General features: G+C 44.2%; 1 protein-coding gene across 1 annotated transcript in view; it reads left to right on the top strand.

Moving 5' to 3' along the window:
- The first annotated feature begins 307 nt into the window (after positions 1–307).
- Positions 308–17,611, top strand: part of frem1b (Fras1 related extracellular matrix 1b) — a 229,439-nt gene continuing 212,135 nt past the window's right edge. The window contains exon 1 of the mRNA XM_078219385.1: positions 308–464. The gene's annotated coding sequence lies outside the window, so the exon portion shown is untranslated. The remainder of the gene's footprint in view (positions 465–17,611) is intronic.

The raw sequence follows: 17,611 nt of genomic DNA, 5'->3' as shown, positions 1-17,611 counted from the left end.
GTTTCTGGCTGCTGTTTATTTAACCCTATACCTTTGTGGTTAATGGCCCAGGAGGGAATGGGCATGTCATTATTTAATGACCATGGAACCCTGTAGTCCAGGCCACAGATTCATTACTGCACTAACTTCTTGTAGCCCAGAATGCGTATCTAATAGCAACCAATTCGCTTGGAATCCATTTGGGGACTTGGGAATTTCTATCCCATAGAATCAGTAACATCTGTGTGTGGGAATTCTGTCAGGAGAGCTACACACAAAATATCCTCATTTTTAGCACTCTTTCCTCTCCTCCCCTTCAAAATTATGGACTGAGAGGCATTTGTATGGATGTTGTTACATCGTTCTTGATTGTAACTGAAGAAAAAAAATAAAAGGACATTCTCAAGGAGGCCTATTAGAATTGCTAGAACTTCTCCTATTGCAGTTGGAACAAGATTGAGAAACCACACGGAAGTACACCACAGGTATGTCTTCAATATTCCTCTTGGCAATGATTTGTTATGTTCGCTGCTCATTCCAAAACAACTTTGATGCACTGAAAGCGAGAGTGGAGTTCAGTGAATACATTAAACACACACAGACAAATAATACTGTAAATTGGTTGATATGATTCAACCATTTGTTGCTGCGACAGATTTTAAAATAACTTGGAAGGGATTCAGAATGAATCAAGCTGAGGTTCTTGATATCACTGTACATTCGTCTTTTGGGTGATTTTTAGCTTTCCTTTGTCAGTGAATGCCACATCATTCTTGCAAAAAAAAAACTAATTTAGCTTGCGTCATTAGAACAGAAAGCTTTATTGGACAACATCGGTTCTAAATTATGGAAATCTTCTGGACAATCAGTTGTGTTCAGCAGATGGAATTATTCAAGTGAAATCTGTGTATTTTATTGCCAGGTCAACTTGCATTGCAAACTCACAAAGAATCATGTTTTCTCTCCAGATTTTGTGTTACGGTAATAAACAAAAGTCAATTTAGTGGCATAAATATTTGTGAGGATAGTTTCTAAAATGCGCTTATTTTGTAACTGAGGAATGCATTGAAATGACTGAGCACCCTCCACAGGAATTGCTTGGCCTGAAATCAGCCACCGACATAAACTACTTAAAGGTGCATAATGATTGATAAGCTTCTACACTGATTAACAAATGAGATTGAAATCACATCACGGTACGGGCATTTAATTGAAATCATTCCTAAAGATGCAGCTTTGCAACTTTTAGGAGCCCTTTAAATTAAAGTATTTTTTGTGTCATGATAAGCAAACTATTCCAAAGAAAGATTTATGTTATACTGCTTTTCTCTGCTAATCTTAACCTTTAAATTGTTTAAATTTTATGTTCAGCATATTAGTTTATGTAACAATATTTTGAAAATGTCACACACTGACTGACAGACTTAATTACTGTCGGTCACTTATCCTGTTCAACCATCGCAATTAAAGGCAGATTAGTCACTAATATTGAATTGCGTTGTTGTATCATAGAATCCCTACAGTGCAGAAGGAGACCACTCAGCCCATCGAGCCTACACCGATAACAATCCCACCCAGGCCCAATTCCTGTAATCCCACATATTTAGCCTGTGAGTTCCCCTGACACTGAGTGAGAACTTAGCATGGACGATCCACCTAACCTGCACATCTTTGGACTGTGAGAGGAACTGGAGCACCCGGAGGAAACATACGCAGACATGGGGAGAATGTGCAAAACTCTATACAGACAGTCACCCGAGGCCTGAATTGAACCTGGATCATTGGCACTGTGAGGTAGCAGTGCTAACCATTGTGCCACCATGCTGCCTTAGTAATTAGAAAACAATGTCCATCCTTTATCCATAAGATCAAGGGCGGAATTCTCTGACCTCCCCGTGGCATGTTTCTCATGGCAGGAAATGGCCCGTCATTGGCAGGCAGCTTCTGGTTCCACTGCTGTCAATGGGATGGGGGATCCCTCGTTGCCTGCCTGGGTGGCAATGCAGCCAAAGGGATTCTCCGCACCATCCCCCAGTTGTAGTGGCCTGGCTTCTTTTTGTACTTTTTAAGTGCAGCTTTAAAATAAGTGGCTGAGCGGGCACCTTCTTGCTGAGGTAACTTCCCAGTTACTTACCTTGTACTGCAGCCAGGTGCTCCCCCCTACCTCCCCCCGCCCCCCACCCCGCCTCTGCTGGGAGACCTCAGATGCCCTCCAGTTTCTGCTGCTATCCTTAATTGGATGGAGAAGCTTGTTGCCATGCCAATTAAGGGACACTCTGATCAAAATTCCAGGTCAATGACTGTTTCACTCGGGGGTCAGGTTTGGGGCCTGAGAACGGTCCCGGCTGATGCTTCCTGTCCCTGAGGTGTAAATGTGGTCCACAGATTTATTGCAATGCACAAGGAGGCCATTCGGCCCGTCATGTCCATGCCAACTCTGAGCAGGAGCAACTCAACTATTCCATCTGTGCGAGTCTACACATTCTCTCTGTGTCTGCGTGGGTTTCCTCCGGGTGCTTCGGTTTCCTCCCACAGTCTGAAAGACGTGCTGGTTAGGTGCATTAGCCATGTTAAAATTCTCCCTCAGTGTACCCGAACAGGCACTGGAGTGTGGCGACTAGGGGATTTTCACAGTAACTTCATTGCAGTGTTAATGTAAGCCTACTTGTGACACAAATAAAACTTTAAACTTTTCTTTTCATTGTAGTCCTCCAAATCTTTTCTCTTCAGTTGAAGATCTTTTTGGAGTGGCAACTTGAGACGTTGCCAGAAAGTAGAGGAAGTAGCATTATTCAGTTTGAATGATTGCACATGTTACTTTTTCCCTTCGGTTCCCCACCTATAGGGAAGCCTAAACAGTGAGTGTCAGCAGAATATTCCACTCTCACACCAGAGCATGATCCTGTCCCGTCCGGTGCCTACACTGATGCCTTCAGCAGAGTCCACTAAACTCTGTGTTCTGAAGGGAAATCTTGATTAATGTTTCTCATCTCTCGCACTGGGATGCTGAGATTACTTAACGCCTCACTTGTCATTGTCTGAAATCTGCTATCTTGGCCACAAACCAAAGATGATACTTCCTGCACCTGGTGTAGTACCCAAACCGACAGAGGAGTTTGTAGGTTCAATCCCTGTTCTGTGCTGAGTTACTCAGCCGTGTTTACTGTGCTGATATGACAATTGTGAACCGAGCCTTCTAATTGTTTATCTTCTGACCACCTCCTCCCTCCCCTTTTCAAATGGAAAATTGTGCGTGAGCAAACACCAACTGAACATTGGGATGGCTAAGTAAGTTGCTGATGGTCAGTATCCAGCCTTGTGTGGGAAAATGGCCACTTGGTTGAAGTAGAGGAGAGCTGGTGGCCATCTTGGAATTGTGTCCCAGCATTTTCAGGGCAGCAGGAGAAAAATTAGAGAACAAAGAAAAACAATAATGAAGTGCAGAAGGCAAACACTCATAGCAAGATATTTTTGATACAAGGTAGAATTGCTTAACAAATAATTGAATAGAATCATAGATTCCCTATAGTACAGGCAGAAGCCATTCAGCCCATTGAATCTGCGCCAACCACAATCCCACCCAGACCCCACTCCCGGAACCTCACACATCCAACGTTCTAGTTCCCCTGACACTAGGGTCAATTTAGCATGGCCAATCAACCTAACCCGCACATCTTTGGACTGTGGGAGGAAACCTGAGCACCCGGAGGAAACCCAAGCAGCCACAGGGAGAAAGTGCAAACTCCATACAGACAGTGACCCGAAGCCAGAATTGAACCTGGGTCCAAGGCGCTGTGAAGCAGCAGTGCTAACCACTGTGCCGCCGTGCCGCCCACAATAGAACCCAAAGATTCTTACTGCACTAATCCCTCTCCTGCAACATTGATACATTATCAATACTGTTTCGCTAGTTTGCAAAATAAAGAACATTTTGTATACATGACAGTAATTTATAGCTACTTATGCCAGATAAAGTTATAACTATGTAAGTAATACAATCACAAAACATATGTGCTATTAAATGGATTACATTATTCTATACTCCCCTTCTATTGTTTTTAAACTGGTGATTGCTTATTCAAAGATGATTAATATGGTGTCCATTTTTCTTTGTTGCTTCTGCATCTAAAATAGAGTTTGGTGGAAAAATGTCCCTGGGGTCTTTGGAAAGTCTGCTGAGAGGTCACTTGATGTGCCATAAGCGATCAGGTGTTAACACTTAACAGCAGTAACTGACTGATCAAATTCCTGAGGAACATGTTAGCTAGTTATTGCTTTCAGAAGACACTTAAAACGCTAGCTCTGACCTGTTTCTACTCTTCTGGTTTCTGCCTCAAGGTGCTGACCCATGCTTGTTCTTTTCTTCATAAATGTCACCGACAGAGTTTATGGGCGCGATCTTACCAGTTTGCCGCGCCAGGAGACCAGATGCCATGGCTACGCCGGGGGGGGACCGGAGACCATTGAAGGTGGGCAGGGCCCATTGGGCAGTTCCAGCCTGGCAGTGCCCACCTGCACTCTGGCAGTGCCCAGTTGTCACACCGGCAGTGTCCGGTTGGAACCCTAGCCATTGGCATCCTTGGGCAACCTAAGTGTGCTGGGGCAGTGCCAAGAGGGTGCATAAGATGCATGTTACTGGGCTGGACCTTGGAGAGGATTATGATGGGGAGGGGGGCATGCTAGGGTTTCTCTGCCGGGGACTCATCTGGAGGGTCCTGATGCCCTGATGCTGGTGACCCATGTTGGTGTTAGCAAGGCGGATGGTGGGGTGGGGGCAGGAAACAAGATGATGGGGTAGGGGGAGAATGTCTGGTGTCTGTGAGATGTGGGGGGAGGTCTCCTCGTGCACAAATAGTTCAGGGCACCCTATGCACTCTGAAGCCAGCTTCCCTGGTGTACTTTGGCTCCCCACCCACCCCTCAACCGGCGCAAAGCTCCCAGCTGTCAGAAAAATGGACAGAGTGCCGGAGGATTACGGTGCCAAAGTCACCCAAAAGACCAGTGTATTTTCTGATTGTCCATGATCAATGTGTTTTGTATGCGAGGTGTGTGTATTTTCTCACCTTCAGACTGATTGTTTCAATCTAAATAATCCGAGCAGCTAGTTTTTTTGTGAGTTTTACAAATGAAGAAGGTTATTTGCATCGGATGTTCAAAAAATGCAACATCTCACTTACTTGACTCATACACAATGGGCAGAATGTTCCCATCCCACTTGCCTCGGGAATCGTAGTGGGTGGGACAGAGCCATGCAAAGGTCCGTTGATTTCAGGTGGGATTTTCTGGTCTTGGGGAGAGGGCAGGCAGAGAATCCCGCCCAATATTATTCACACAAAGACTAGATATAGACTCTATTTTCTCAGTATCTATTTTTTGGCAGTCCTGTAGTTTCTTAGATGAGTTAATGCTTTTAGCTGTGGAAGATTCTCAATCAGCTGAACATTCTCAGTAAGCTCTGAGGCTTCTTGCAGTTGAATTTCTAGAAGGATGGTTCTCAGGTGAACTTGAAGTTGTAACAAGCTGGGGAGAGTCTGTCTCTCACTTTCAAGGAATGCTGTTTATTACCTTGGCTGCGGAGTTGACTACAGCTGGTTCAATATCTTTCTGATGGCCTCTCTCCTGCTCTCTCTGCAAAGCTGATTTTTAAAAATTCATTCCTGAGATGCGGACATCGCTGGCTGGTCCAGCATTTATTGCCCATCTCTAATTGCCCTTGAATTGATGGGCCATGGCAAGTGGCAGTTAAGAGTCAACCATATTTCTGTGGATCTGGAGTCACATGTAGGCCAAACCAGTTAAGGCAGCCGATTTCCTCCCCTAAAGGACATTAGTGAACCAAATGAATTTTTACAGCAATTGGTAATGGTTTCATAGTCATCACTAGACATTCAATTCCAGATTTTTATTGAATTCAAATTGCATCATCTACCATGGTGGGATTCAAACCCTAGTCCAATGACGATCCCACAATGCTGCTGCCTCCCCCGTTCTTCCTTTTCTCTTTAAAAGCAGGCAACAGGCATGGCTGTTTCACCCATATTACCTGTTGCAAGCCCAGAGAATTACCAAATAAGGTGGGTGGCCAGGTCGTCAATTTGAGGAAAATGATGTACTTTTTGAATTAGTTTCAGGGAAAAGGCTTTGGCCGGAATTTTTACCGGCACGCCAGCCTTGATTCCGGGAGCAGGCGAGCCTCAGAGAACGACATTCTCCGTTAACCTCGGGTGGGATCGCACGAACCTCGGGCGGGCGTACTGGTAAAATTCTGCTCATTGAGTCAATATCCGTTGACAAAATTCATTTTGTTTCCACTTGAGACAGGGGAGTGTGTCAATCCACAAGAGAAGGCAAGTGATCCTTGGGTGGCTACCGTTTTGTGGCCTTTTTGTGAATTTTGAAAATATAGAGGGTGGAATTTTATCATTTTTACAGCAAGTGGCTCAGGTGAGAAAACCAGCATGCAGCTCACCGACTACACAGCCACCATTTCTCAACAGATAATCCAGCACTTGGCTTAAAATAAAAATAGAAGCGTGGCCAGGGGCTGTCATGCTGGCGCGGTGGGACCAGGAAAAGATGGCAAGGTTGGGAATCCCAACATCAAGCAGCGCCTCCGCATGCACACACAGACCATTGCCGTGGGCCCAAAATCCCAGCCAAAGTATTGATGGAGAGTTCATCGTATTCTGGAACGCAAGAAATTCCTTTGCAATATCTGCTTGATTTTGTGTATGACATTCATCACCTCAGCGTCACGACTTCAGCTGGATGATTGCATGTGTCGCTCGACTCTCATTTGCGGCAGAGAAGTTACAGAGAGATGTTTGTGAACCTACCCCCTCCTCCTGGCACGATCCTCATTATCCCACATTGAATAAATGTTATTCTGCACTAGAGGGAAATGTCTTCCATATGGTAGGCACTTCCTGATCTCATCAACGTTACGTCCTATAATCAGGATTTTTGATTCACGCCTTTAATGTCAAATCTTATCACCAGTAAAATCCTGTCAATAGATCCCTGTGCATATTGGGGGAACCAGTTAAACCACTGAAACAAATAATCCTTATTTTTTTCTTAGAAACGAAAAACCTATTAATATCCAAAATAAGATGTTAAACAATACATATATATATATGAAAACATGATTAAATGTATTAATTGAATTAGATTATATCTTTTAATGCTTTTCATAAAGTTTTTACCTCATCTGTCTGAACACATTTTTTGAAACCCCACCAAAGACATGGGGCAGAATTCTCCCATTTTGATACGAAGGCCAGAAATCTTACACGTCCCCTGCCAATGGCAGTGAGAATGGAGAATTTGGTGCTCAGCCAAATCCCCGTCCACAACAGTGACACCGGAGAATCCCAGCTGCGGACCAGGTTGGAAAATTCCAGCCTAAGTGTGGTGGCGGATGGATCCGGCAGCCCATGTCCCATTGATCAGAATGGTGCAATCCCGCACCAGCTTCTGTCCTTGCAACTTCAGTAATTATGCACAGGCAAGTTCTCTGCCAACTCGCCTGGTGGGCCAGGCAGCTGATTCGTCGGCGCTCCCTCAGTTGATTGGTTTGAAAGTCCCAGAGCTATATTTAAACACCAGTTCAATACACTCATATCACCCTCTCCAGCCCATTGATCTTCACCAGACAGTGCAGGGTGTCAGCACCCTAGAGGACGAAGGCTGGCAGCCTCAAGAAGAAGTATGTTCCTTGATTCAACCACGCTCCCCCACCCACCCCGCCCATGAGCCCATCACCTGCAAGGCGCTCATATCCCACTTGAACCTTTACCCACCACTTCTGGAGTCTCGTGCATCTCCTTCCAGTAAATGATGTGGTATTCTTTTGAACCCCTTGTTGGGGTCCAGTTTCCCTCTCCTCACCCTTCCCTCTGCCTTCCATTGTTCATCTTCTTCATCCACCTCCTTGCTTGCCCCTCTGCCTGCCATTGTGAGCCCTTGCCCTACTGACCCATTGTCTGAATATAAGTATCCGACCATACTGCTTCCCCCTTGTCTTCAACAGGGTGCCACCACCCCCCTGATCCATCACCCCCCTGACCCATCACCCCACACTCTAACTCCCATTCAAACTTCAGACCTTTGTTGCAGCAGCTGCATAAGTCTCATAGCACAGTGCTGTCCAGATAGACATTGATGTGTGGTGCCAGTGTGGGCAGCTCTGTACTCCCCAACCCCAGGTGCAGTACTGAACTGAGACGGTGACACTGAAGGGTCCATGGGTCCAGCAGCACAGTGTGGTCCATGAAGACCAGCTCAGCATGGAGATGGAGAGCAGGAACTGTTCTGTCCCAGCAGTGGTGAAGACGCATCAGGAGTAGCGCAGCACAATAGTAGAAAGGCTTTGTTGCACTCACCTTGTCTCTGGCGAACCGAAGACCACCTTGTGCACACCATTCTTTACCAATCGGGTTTCAGACCACTGCAATTTTAACCTGACATGATGCAAGATTGGAAGACCTGACGGTATTCCGGCAGGCAGCTATTTTGATGAGCATTCGTGAGATGGAAATGAATGCAAATGTCAATCATGCCACCTTCAAGCAGGAAGACCAGCCAATCATCAACCCATCATTGGGAGAATTGAAATGTAGTGTTATAGTGGTGGGTTTTTGACTTTTTGGCTTCCGCTATATTCACCAAACTGGTTGGTTGGTAGGCTGGTTTACAGAATTACGCCCATCGTCAGGGAATGCAGCCCTGCAAATGTCAACTGCCCAGCAGCTGACTCAAAAGGAAGTCCTGCCTTAAAGAACTGTGGGCCAATCAGATTGACTGGCAGCTCAGGAACCGCAGACATGCCATCAGGAATGGGTGAGGAAGCCAAAAGCCCTGCAGCCTACAGAAGGTAGGCTGAAGATAGCAAAAAGAACATAAACATTTTTTCTGATAGAGGGAAAACCCCTCTAGGTAATCGTTAATATCATAGGGGCTGTATTCCCTGCCCACAGCCCCCTCTTCGAATAAAAAAATATATTTGGCTATCTGCACAGTGGTTAGCACTGCTGCCTCACAATGCCAGGGATCTGGGTTCGATTCCCTGCTTGGGTCACTGTCTGTGCGAAGTCTGCACGTTCTTCCCCTGTCTGCATGGGTTTCCTCCAGGTGCTCCGGTTTCCTCTCTCAGTCTGAAAGATGTGTTGGTTAGGTGCATTGGCCATACTAAATTCTCCCTCAGTGTATCCGAAAAGGCGCCAGAGTGCGGCGACTAGGGGATTTTCACAGTAACTTCATTGCAATGTTAATGTAAGTCTATTTGTGACACTAATAAATAAATAAAATGCAAAGTGCTTGATTTGCCATCAGCAAAATGCTGATGGCCTGGTAAAATGACCACTAATATATTATTCAAATATTTAAATTTGTTGCCCGCCTTCTCGCCATCATACCATTGGCAACATTTCCTGACGATTGAACATAATTAGAGAGTCAATCTGGCATGTCTTACCCCCTGCTCCCTCCTGCCGAGATCTTTCAGATCCTCCTAACACCAACACCCCCACCATACGCCTGACTCAAGTCGGCCAACACAATTCCTTGACTAAAAACCTCCTCCCAGTTGAGCCAGTGGTTTGGAACAACAGCTGAGCAAGTGACGTTTGATGAATGTCCAGAGTCCATCAATAGTTTCCTCTGATGTGAAGTGAAATAGTGTATACGTGAACACGGAGAATTTGTGAGTTTCTTTGCTTTTTCCAAGAGGCTTCAGAACAAATTGGAGAATTCTCAATTTCATTTCAGACAAGTTTCAAATTCAAAATAGTAATAAGCTGTTGTTTAGATTTGACAAACTTTTCCATTTTGATCTCAGATTGACAAGGCCCACGATGGACAGTTACCTGTGGTTAGGTGTGCTGACCTTGGAATGCAAGAGTAAGATCGTTTGTAAAGAGTGGATTTCTTTTCAGTGGAAAATGTGACATATTTCATTTTGATTAACTAAGTAATTTAAATCTAGTTGGGATTCTCAATTATTGGGATTCTCTTATTTGGCTGCTATCCATTTCCATCTATCTATTCATTTTGGCTCTATATTTGGTTAAAAGAAGACTTTTCTGAGAAAGACACTGAATATCTCTAAGGTGTAAAGGTGCTTTGCTGTATAAAAACTTGGAAACCATAAGTGAACTTTTTGAGCATTTTGTTACCGGAAATTCATTTTATTCACGGAATCATAGAATCCCTACAGTGCAGAAAGAGGCCATTCGCTCCATCGAGCCTGCATCAATAACAATCCCACCCAGGCCTTATGCCTGTAACCCCATGTATTTACCCTGCTAATCCCCCTGACACTAAGGGGCAATTTAGCATGGCAAATCAATGTAACTCGCACATCTTTGGAGTGTGGGAGGAAACCGGAGCACCCAGAGGAATCCCATGCAGACACGGAGAGAACATGCAAACTCCATAGAGACAGTGACCCAAGGCCGGAATCGAACCCGGGTCCCTGGCGCTGTGAGGCAGCCGTGCTAACCACTGTGCCACCGTGCTGCTCAAATGATTATTAATGATTGTTAATGTAAAAAACTTTGGAGTGAGGCAGAGGGTGGGAATTGTGGAGTTTTTTTGAAGATCTGAAAGGAACTGTGGCATATTAGGGAGTGTGTGTGTGTGTGGGCGGGGGGGGGGGGGGGGGGGGGGGTGGGGGGGGGGAGGTGGGGGGGGGGGGGTGGTGGTGGGTGGTGGTTAACAGGTGGGAAATATTATGTGTGGCCTGGTGGTCCGAAAGGAGCCAAAGGCATTTCAGCCTTCAATCTCTTCTGACCCATTCTTCCTTCAGGTTTCTAGTCACAGCGCTCCCATATTGATAGGCGATTGGCAGACCACCCTTCAATATTCAGTTTCTGTAAAAACCATCTGTAAGGTTGCTTGTTCACCACTCATTTACTTACAGGTTAAAACCATGCAGAGGCTTGCAGTCTCATGGCTGCAATCAGCTCCACACATGACTCCGAGTACACAAGCTCATGCTTATCAGGGTTATCTCCAACACAGCTCTCCGATACGTTCCCCAAGTCATGTGACCCTTACTCTGCAGATTGATCCTTTCAGAGACAATCACCACATCCCCCCACCGTATCCCCCCACCACCTCCCGCAAATCCTTTTATACAAATGTCCATATTCAATTTACACAGTCCACAACAATTAACCAATTAGTACATGAGTTTAGTCAATTATAAATTAGGTCTTTCGGGGGTCCAAATCCTTGTGGTGTAACTCCTCTGTCTGGGGCACTTCCACAGGATTGCTGTCAGGTGAAACCACAATGGCAGGTATCACAATGGGATACTGTGTACAGTTCTGGTCACCCTATTCTAGAAAGGATATTATTAAACTAGAAAGAGTGCAGAAGACATTTACTAGGATGCTACCGGGACTTGATGGTTTGAGTTACAAGGAGAGGCTGGATAGACTGGGACTTTTTTCTCTGGAGCGTAGAAGGCTGAGGGGTGATCTTTTAGAGGTCTATACAATGATGAGGGGCACAGATCAGCTAGATAGTCAATATCTTTTCCCAAAGGTAGGGGACTCTAAACTAGAGGACATAGGTTTGAGGGGAGAGATACAAAAGTGTCCAGAGGGGCAATTTTTTCACACAGAGGGTGGTGAGTGTATGGAACAAGCTGCCAGAGGTAGTAGTAGAGGCGGGTACAGTTTTGTCTTTTAAAAAGCATTTAGACAGTTACATGGATAAGATGGGTACAGAGGGATATGGGCCAAATGTGGGAAATTGGGATTAGCTTAGGGGTTTAAAAAAGAAAAAGGGCGGCATAGACAAGTTGGGCCGAAGGGCCTGTTTCCATGCTGTAAACCTCTATGACTCTACCTCTTCAGGCACAGGCAGTTCTATCTGTTTCCATGGAGATGTCAGTTGTGCCAGCCACAAGATGACCAGCTACTTCAGAGCTAAAACAGTCAGCAACATTTCCTGATTGCAACATACTTCCTGAAGGTCATACTGGCTGCTGGGGCATCTTTCTTTTTCTCAAATGGTTGTGTGTCTTCAGACAATCCTTCCCTCTAGGTCCACTTCATAAGACAAAATTCCAATGTTTGAGATGATTCCAGGGACCCAATTTGACCCATGACCAAAATTCCTCATGGACATGGCGTTATCCACCATAAATTGACCGACATGAATCATGACTGCTTTGGCTGGCTCTGCCCTTCTTGTTGTAGTTAAAACTATCTTTCCCTTCAAATAGCCAGACAAAACCACAGAGTAGAATAAGATGATTTATTACTGTGGCTACAGGACCCTGACTAAATCTTTAAGAACAGCCAGAGTGCAAAATTCAGAAATACACAAGCAACTATAGTTTTAAATTCAATTACAAGTAATTAGCATATATCTAAAAAGTATAGGAGTTATCTTTATCCACTCACAGTTTGGGAGGCAATGTCCAAATGGTATTCTCACGAGATTAATAATCCAGAAACTCAGCTAATATTCTGGGGATCCGGGTTCGAATCCCACCATAGCAGATGGTGGAATTTGAATTTAATAAAAGTATCTGGAATTATGAATCTACTGATGACCATGAAACCACTGCTGATTGTCGGGAAAAACCCATCTGGTTCACTAATGTCCTTTAGGGAAGGAAATCTGCCACCCTTGCCTGCTCTGGCCTACATGCGATTCCAGAGCCATGTCAATGTGGTTGACTCTCAACTGCTCTTTGAAATGGCCTAATAAGCCACTCAGTTGTACAAGAGCAACTAGGGATGGCCAGCGAACGATACCCATGTCTCACGAATGAATAAAAGTTATTAAGGTTACGTCATGCATACATAAGGGTATAGCTATGACTATGGAGTATAGTTATAGCCATAACTATAGTTAAAGTCCTAACTATACCCGATAACTAATTATATCTTTTGCATGTTGTGTCATCAAGCAATGATAGCTATATATCTGACCAATAGTATATAAACCTCCCTTTCCACTGTTCCTTGTTCTAATGGGCAAACATGAGCTGCAGCTGCACATCATTCAGTTAAATGGTCTTTGACTCTTATTTGGGTCTACTTTAATCAAGACTTGTGGTTTTCCCATAGTCCCTGTGTGACTGAGATATAGCTTGCAGCTTATGTGATTTTGAAACTTGTGTGATTATTAACTCTTTCACCCTCCCACTTTCTACCACCACTTCCCCTAACTTTTGCTCGTTGAGCTACTCGTACTCTCCTGTAACTTTCTTCCCTCCCCTCGCTCTGCCGTTGTCCACCTTGTTCTTAACTCTCCGCCAACTCTTCCACATTGCTGTCCATATCTTTAGGGTCATGTCAAACGGCCAGATGTTCCCTGACCCGCAACCAGTTTCCTTCCTGCTCTACCACGCCCCTCTGCTTCCCTCAGAGATGTATTTTTGCATTCAAATTTAAACTTTCTCTTTTTTTTTAAGAGGGAACAATGAGAATATCTCCCTTTGTCATTATTGGTAAAATTAGAACCTTTGTATGTAGTCGCTGGAATTGACATTTATTGTCAGCAAAATACAGGTAAAGATAATTAATTTGCTTCAACTGCAACTCATGATTAATTTTGAAAATCAAAGTGACAGTAGGGTCATGAAATTTCTCTACTTTGAATATGGCTTCAATAAGTTTTTACGTGGGCTACTGCTGCCTCCCCCACCATCCCACCTCCAACCCCAGCCCTGGCACAGTCTAAAAAACAAGCCCACTGCCTTTGACTCTGCCTGTATCTGAAGATCTCTTTCGCTCCCCACCCATCGGTTTAATATACACACACACCTGTATATGTACTTTCACTCATTTAGAAAATCATAGAGTCCCTACAGTACAGAAGGAGGCCATTCGGCCCATCCAGCCTCCACCGACAGCAAGCCCACCCAGGCTGTATCCCTGCAACCCCATGTATTTACCCTGCTGATCCTCCTGACACTATGGGACAATTTAGCATGGTCAATCAACATAACCTGCGCATTTTTTTTTTGGACTGTGGGAGGAAACTGAAGAACCCGGAGGAAACCCACACTTACATGGGGAGAACGTGCAAACACCCATCCCCAAAGCCAGAAATGAACCCGAGTCCCTGGTGCTGTGAGGCAGCAGTGCTATGAAACCACTGTGCTGCCCACAAAATTATACTGTTTTTCAAAATTACTTAAAGAAGGCCTACTCAGCCAAAAATGCTAGAAGCTAAAGGAAAGTATCCCACCAGCAGAACTGACTGAGCACAACTGCAGCACGGTGGCACAGTGGTTAGCACTGCTGCCTCACAGTGCCAGGGACCTGGGTTCGATTCCCGGCTTGTATGTGCGGAGCCTGCACGTTCTCCCCATGTCTGCATGGGTTTCCTTCGCATGCTCCGGTTTCCTCCCACAGTCCGAATGTCATGCTGGTTAGATGCATTGGCCATGTTAAATTCTCCCTCAGTAAACCCAAACAGGCACCGGAGTGTGGCGACTAGGGGATTTTCACAGTAACTTCATTGCAGTGTTAATGTAAGCCTACTTGTGTCACTAATAAATAAAGATAAACTGGTGTATCCTGGGAAATACAGTGCGCTCACGGAGTCACAATTTACAGCACAAATATCAACAAGATGGCCAGGCATCTGGGACAGGCTGAGGCCTATGAATAAAAACTTTAATCAAAGTATTAAAAGACACAAAAACAATTCACTGGAAAAAATTATATTATGAATTGTGCAGAGGTTTTTTTGAATTTTTAAATATGTTTTATATTGTTGCTTTGACATTAAAGATCTTAGACTGGGGAAAAATGGGTTTGTGGGAACCCATTGGGCAGTTGGTATCATCAAAAGATTAACTACTCAAAGTATAAAATAGCAGCTGGTCATGATGTGACACCTCTGAACATTGAAAACACCCATTATTGCCACCTACTGGATTAAGTAGTACTGCATGTGCTTACAATAAGTTTTCGGGGCAATCCATGTCCTGCTAACTGAATTTAGTTTCTAACAGTTTATTATAGATGTAAGTGTCTGTGACTCTGCACTATGGCATATGGAGCCATCCATCAATATGTGATTTGAGTCTACAGACAAGAGAGTGTTCGATTTTAATTTCGTCTTCAAGTTTCCCATCTGATGCGAGTGAGTTGAAAGCACTGGTGAGAAATTTAGGGGTGGAGTGTGGGCACGGACCTGTGGTGATTGTCCCTTTAAGGATCGATGGGGGGAGTAAGGGTCACATGACCTGGGGAACCAATCGGGGAGCAGGATGGGGGAGATCACCCTAGTAAGCCCGGGCTTCAGCATTCCAGTCATCTCGAGAGCAGATTGCGGCCATGAGGCTACAAGCCTCTGTATAGTTTTAACCTGCAAATGCATAATTTGTGTTTTCTCTTAACTGGTGAATGAGCATCTTTATCTTTGGCGATACTGATAAAAAAAATCCTCAGACTGCGAGTATCCAGTTTATATTAAAGTTAAAAAAAAAGAAACAAATACTTACCAAGATGCCCCTCTTTGGGTGGATAGATCCATTTGACTCCTCTGTGGAGGACTGGACACAATACTTTGGATATTACTTCCAAATGAACAAAAGAGGGGGGTGAAGCACCAGGCAATTCTGCTGAGTGCATGTGGAACCCACACATATAATCTGATTTGCAATCTCTCAGCCCCAAGCATGTCCAACTCTGAATTATTCAGTTAGCATGTGGAATTGGTGAATTCACATTTCCAGCTTAAACAACCAGTCATACTCCAGAGATTCAAATTTATTTCAAGGGGGAAAACCCCAGGTGAAATAATTGCGACTGATATCACTAAATTGAAACAGATATCGGAGTATTGCGATTTTTGAGCCATCTTGAATGATATGTTACGAGACAGATTAGTCTGTGTGTTGAATAATAAGGTGATTCAATGGAAATTACTTGCAGTGGTCGATATAAATTTTAAACGCGCAATGATGATAGCATAGGCAATGGAAAACACTGAAATAGTTGCACAAGAGTTACAGATCTCACAAAATAGCACCGTTCACCAGTTAGGACAGGAATCCTCAGTCAGCAGTGGCCCCAAAACTGAAAAAGTTTCCATGAGGGAAGAAAGGAGTTCAGCCAAAAATAAGACAGGAAGATTTAGAAGAGGCAATCAAGATGTTCAACCATTGAATTTGAAAAGTATTGTGGCCAAATTAACAACTACTGGAGAAGCCATATAAATAGTGGGCACTGCAATGGTACTTGTAAGCTATGGGCAAAAGTCTGCTCAACACTCTGTGATCACAGAGACAGGCAAAGGATCAAGCCTTCTCGGCCATGATTGGTTTAAGGATATCAAGTTAAATTGGATGGATTTTCCAAGTGCAGGAAGGAGGACTGCTTGACCTGATGAAGAAATACGAGAGCATCTTCAAGCATGAATTAGGCAAAATAACAGGCCTGCAAGAGAAGATCTATGTGGATCCAAAGGTGACACCTTGGTTCTTTAGGGCAAGACCAGTACCATATGCTTAATGAGAGAAAGTAGATACTGAATTAAAGCGATTGGAAGAACCAAGCATTATCCAGCCAGTTCACTTCTCAGAATGGGCTGCACCCATAGTTCCTGTATTGAAAGCAGACAAGACCATCCGTATTTGTGATAATTACTTGTGATAAGCTAACAGTTAATCTGGTTGCCAAGTTGAATAATAGCCAATCCTGAAGATTGAAGACTTGTATGCAAAGCTGACTGCAGGCCAATCTTCTACAAAACTGGATATGAGTCACGCATATCAGCAACTTGAATTAGATGACGCTTCCCAAGGTTATGATACAATAAACACACACAAAGGGTAGTTCCAATACACAACTGTCTTTTGGCATGTCTTCAATAGGTGCAATTTTCCAGAACACAATGGAGAGAGGGCTGCAGGGGCTGCCACAGGTTGTGATGTACCTTAATGATGTTCTCATAACTGGAGCGGGTGGCACAGTGGCTAGCACTGGTGCCTCACAGCACCAGGGACACAGGTTCGATTCCTGGCTTGGATAACTCTCTGTGCAGGGTCTGCATGTTCTCCCCGTGTCTGCATGGGTTTTGTCCGGTTTCCTCCCACAGCCTGAAAGATGTGCTGATTAGGTGCGTTGGCCATGCTAAATTCTCCCTCAGTGTACGCGAACAGGTACTGCAGTGTGGTGACTCGGGGATTTTCACAGGAACTTCGTTGCAGTGTTAATGTAAGCCTACTTGTGACACTAATAAATAAACATAAAACTTTAGAAGCCGAGCATCTAGCAAACTTAGAAAAGTGCTGAGGAAATTTCAAGAGGCTGGAGTTTGCCTCTTTTACTTTTCAATTCACTGAGGTAACTTACCTGGGATACTGTGTAGATACACAAGGATTACACCCCATGGAAGACAAGGTCAAGGTTGTAAAGAACATATTGGCCCCCAGAAACACAACTGAGTTTGTAATTTTTGGGAATGGTAAATTACAATGGATGACATTCTTTACCCAACTGGTCGATGTTATTGGCCCCCTTGCATATTCTGCTAAAGAATATAATAATTCATATATATTTTTGTCTTAGAGTATTATAGTCCTATCCATGAGTATTTGTCTTTTCTTAAATATAATAAATAGCATTTAGTAATTAAGGTGGCTCAGTGGTTA

The sequence above is a fragment of the Mustelus asterias genome, chromosome 8 (assembly GCF_964213995.1).
Source record: "Mustelus asterias chromosome 8, sMusAst1.hap1.1, whole genome shotgun sequence".
In the NCBI taxonomy this organism is placed as follows: Eukaryota; Metazoa; Chordata; class Chondrichthyes; order Carcharhiniformes; family Triakidae; genus Mustelus; species Mustelus asterias.
This window is presented reverse-complemented; position numbering and strand designations above follow the sequence as displayed.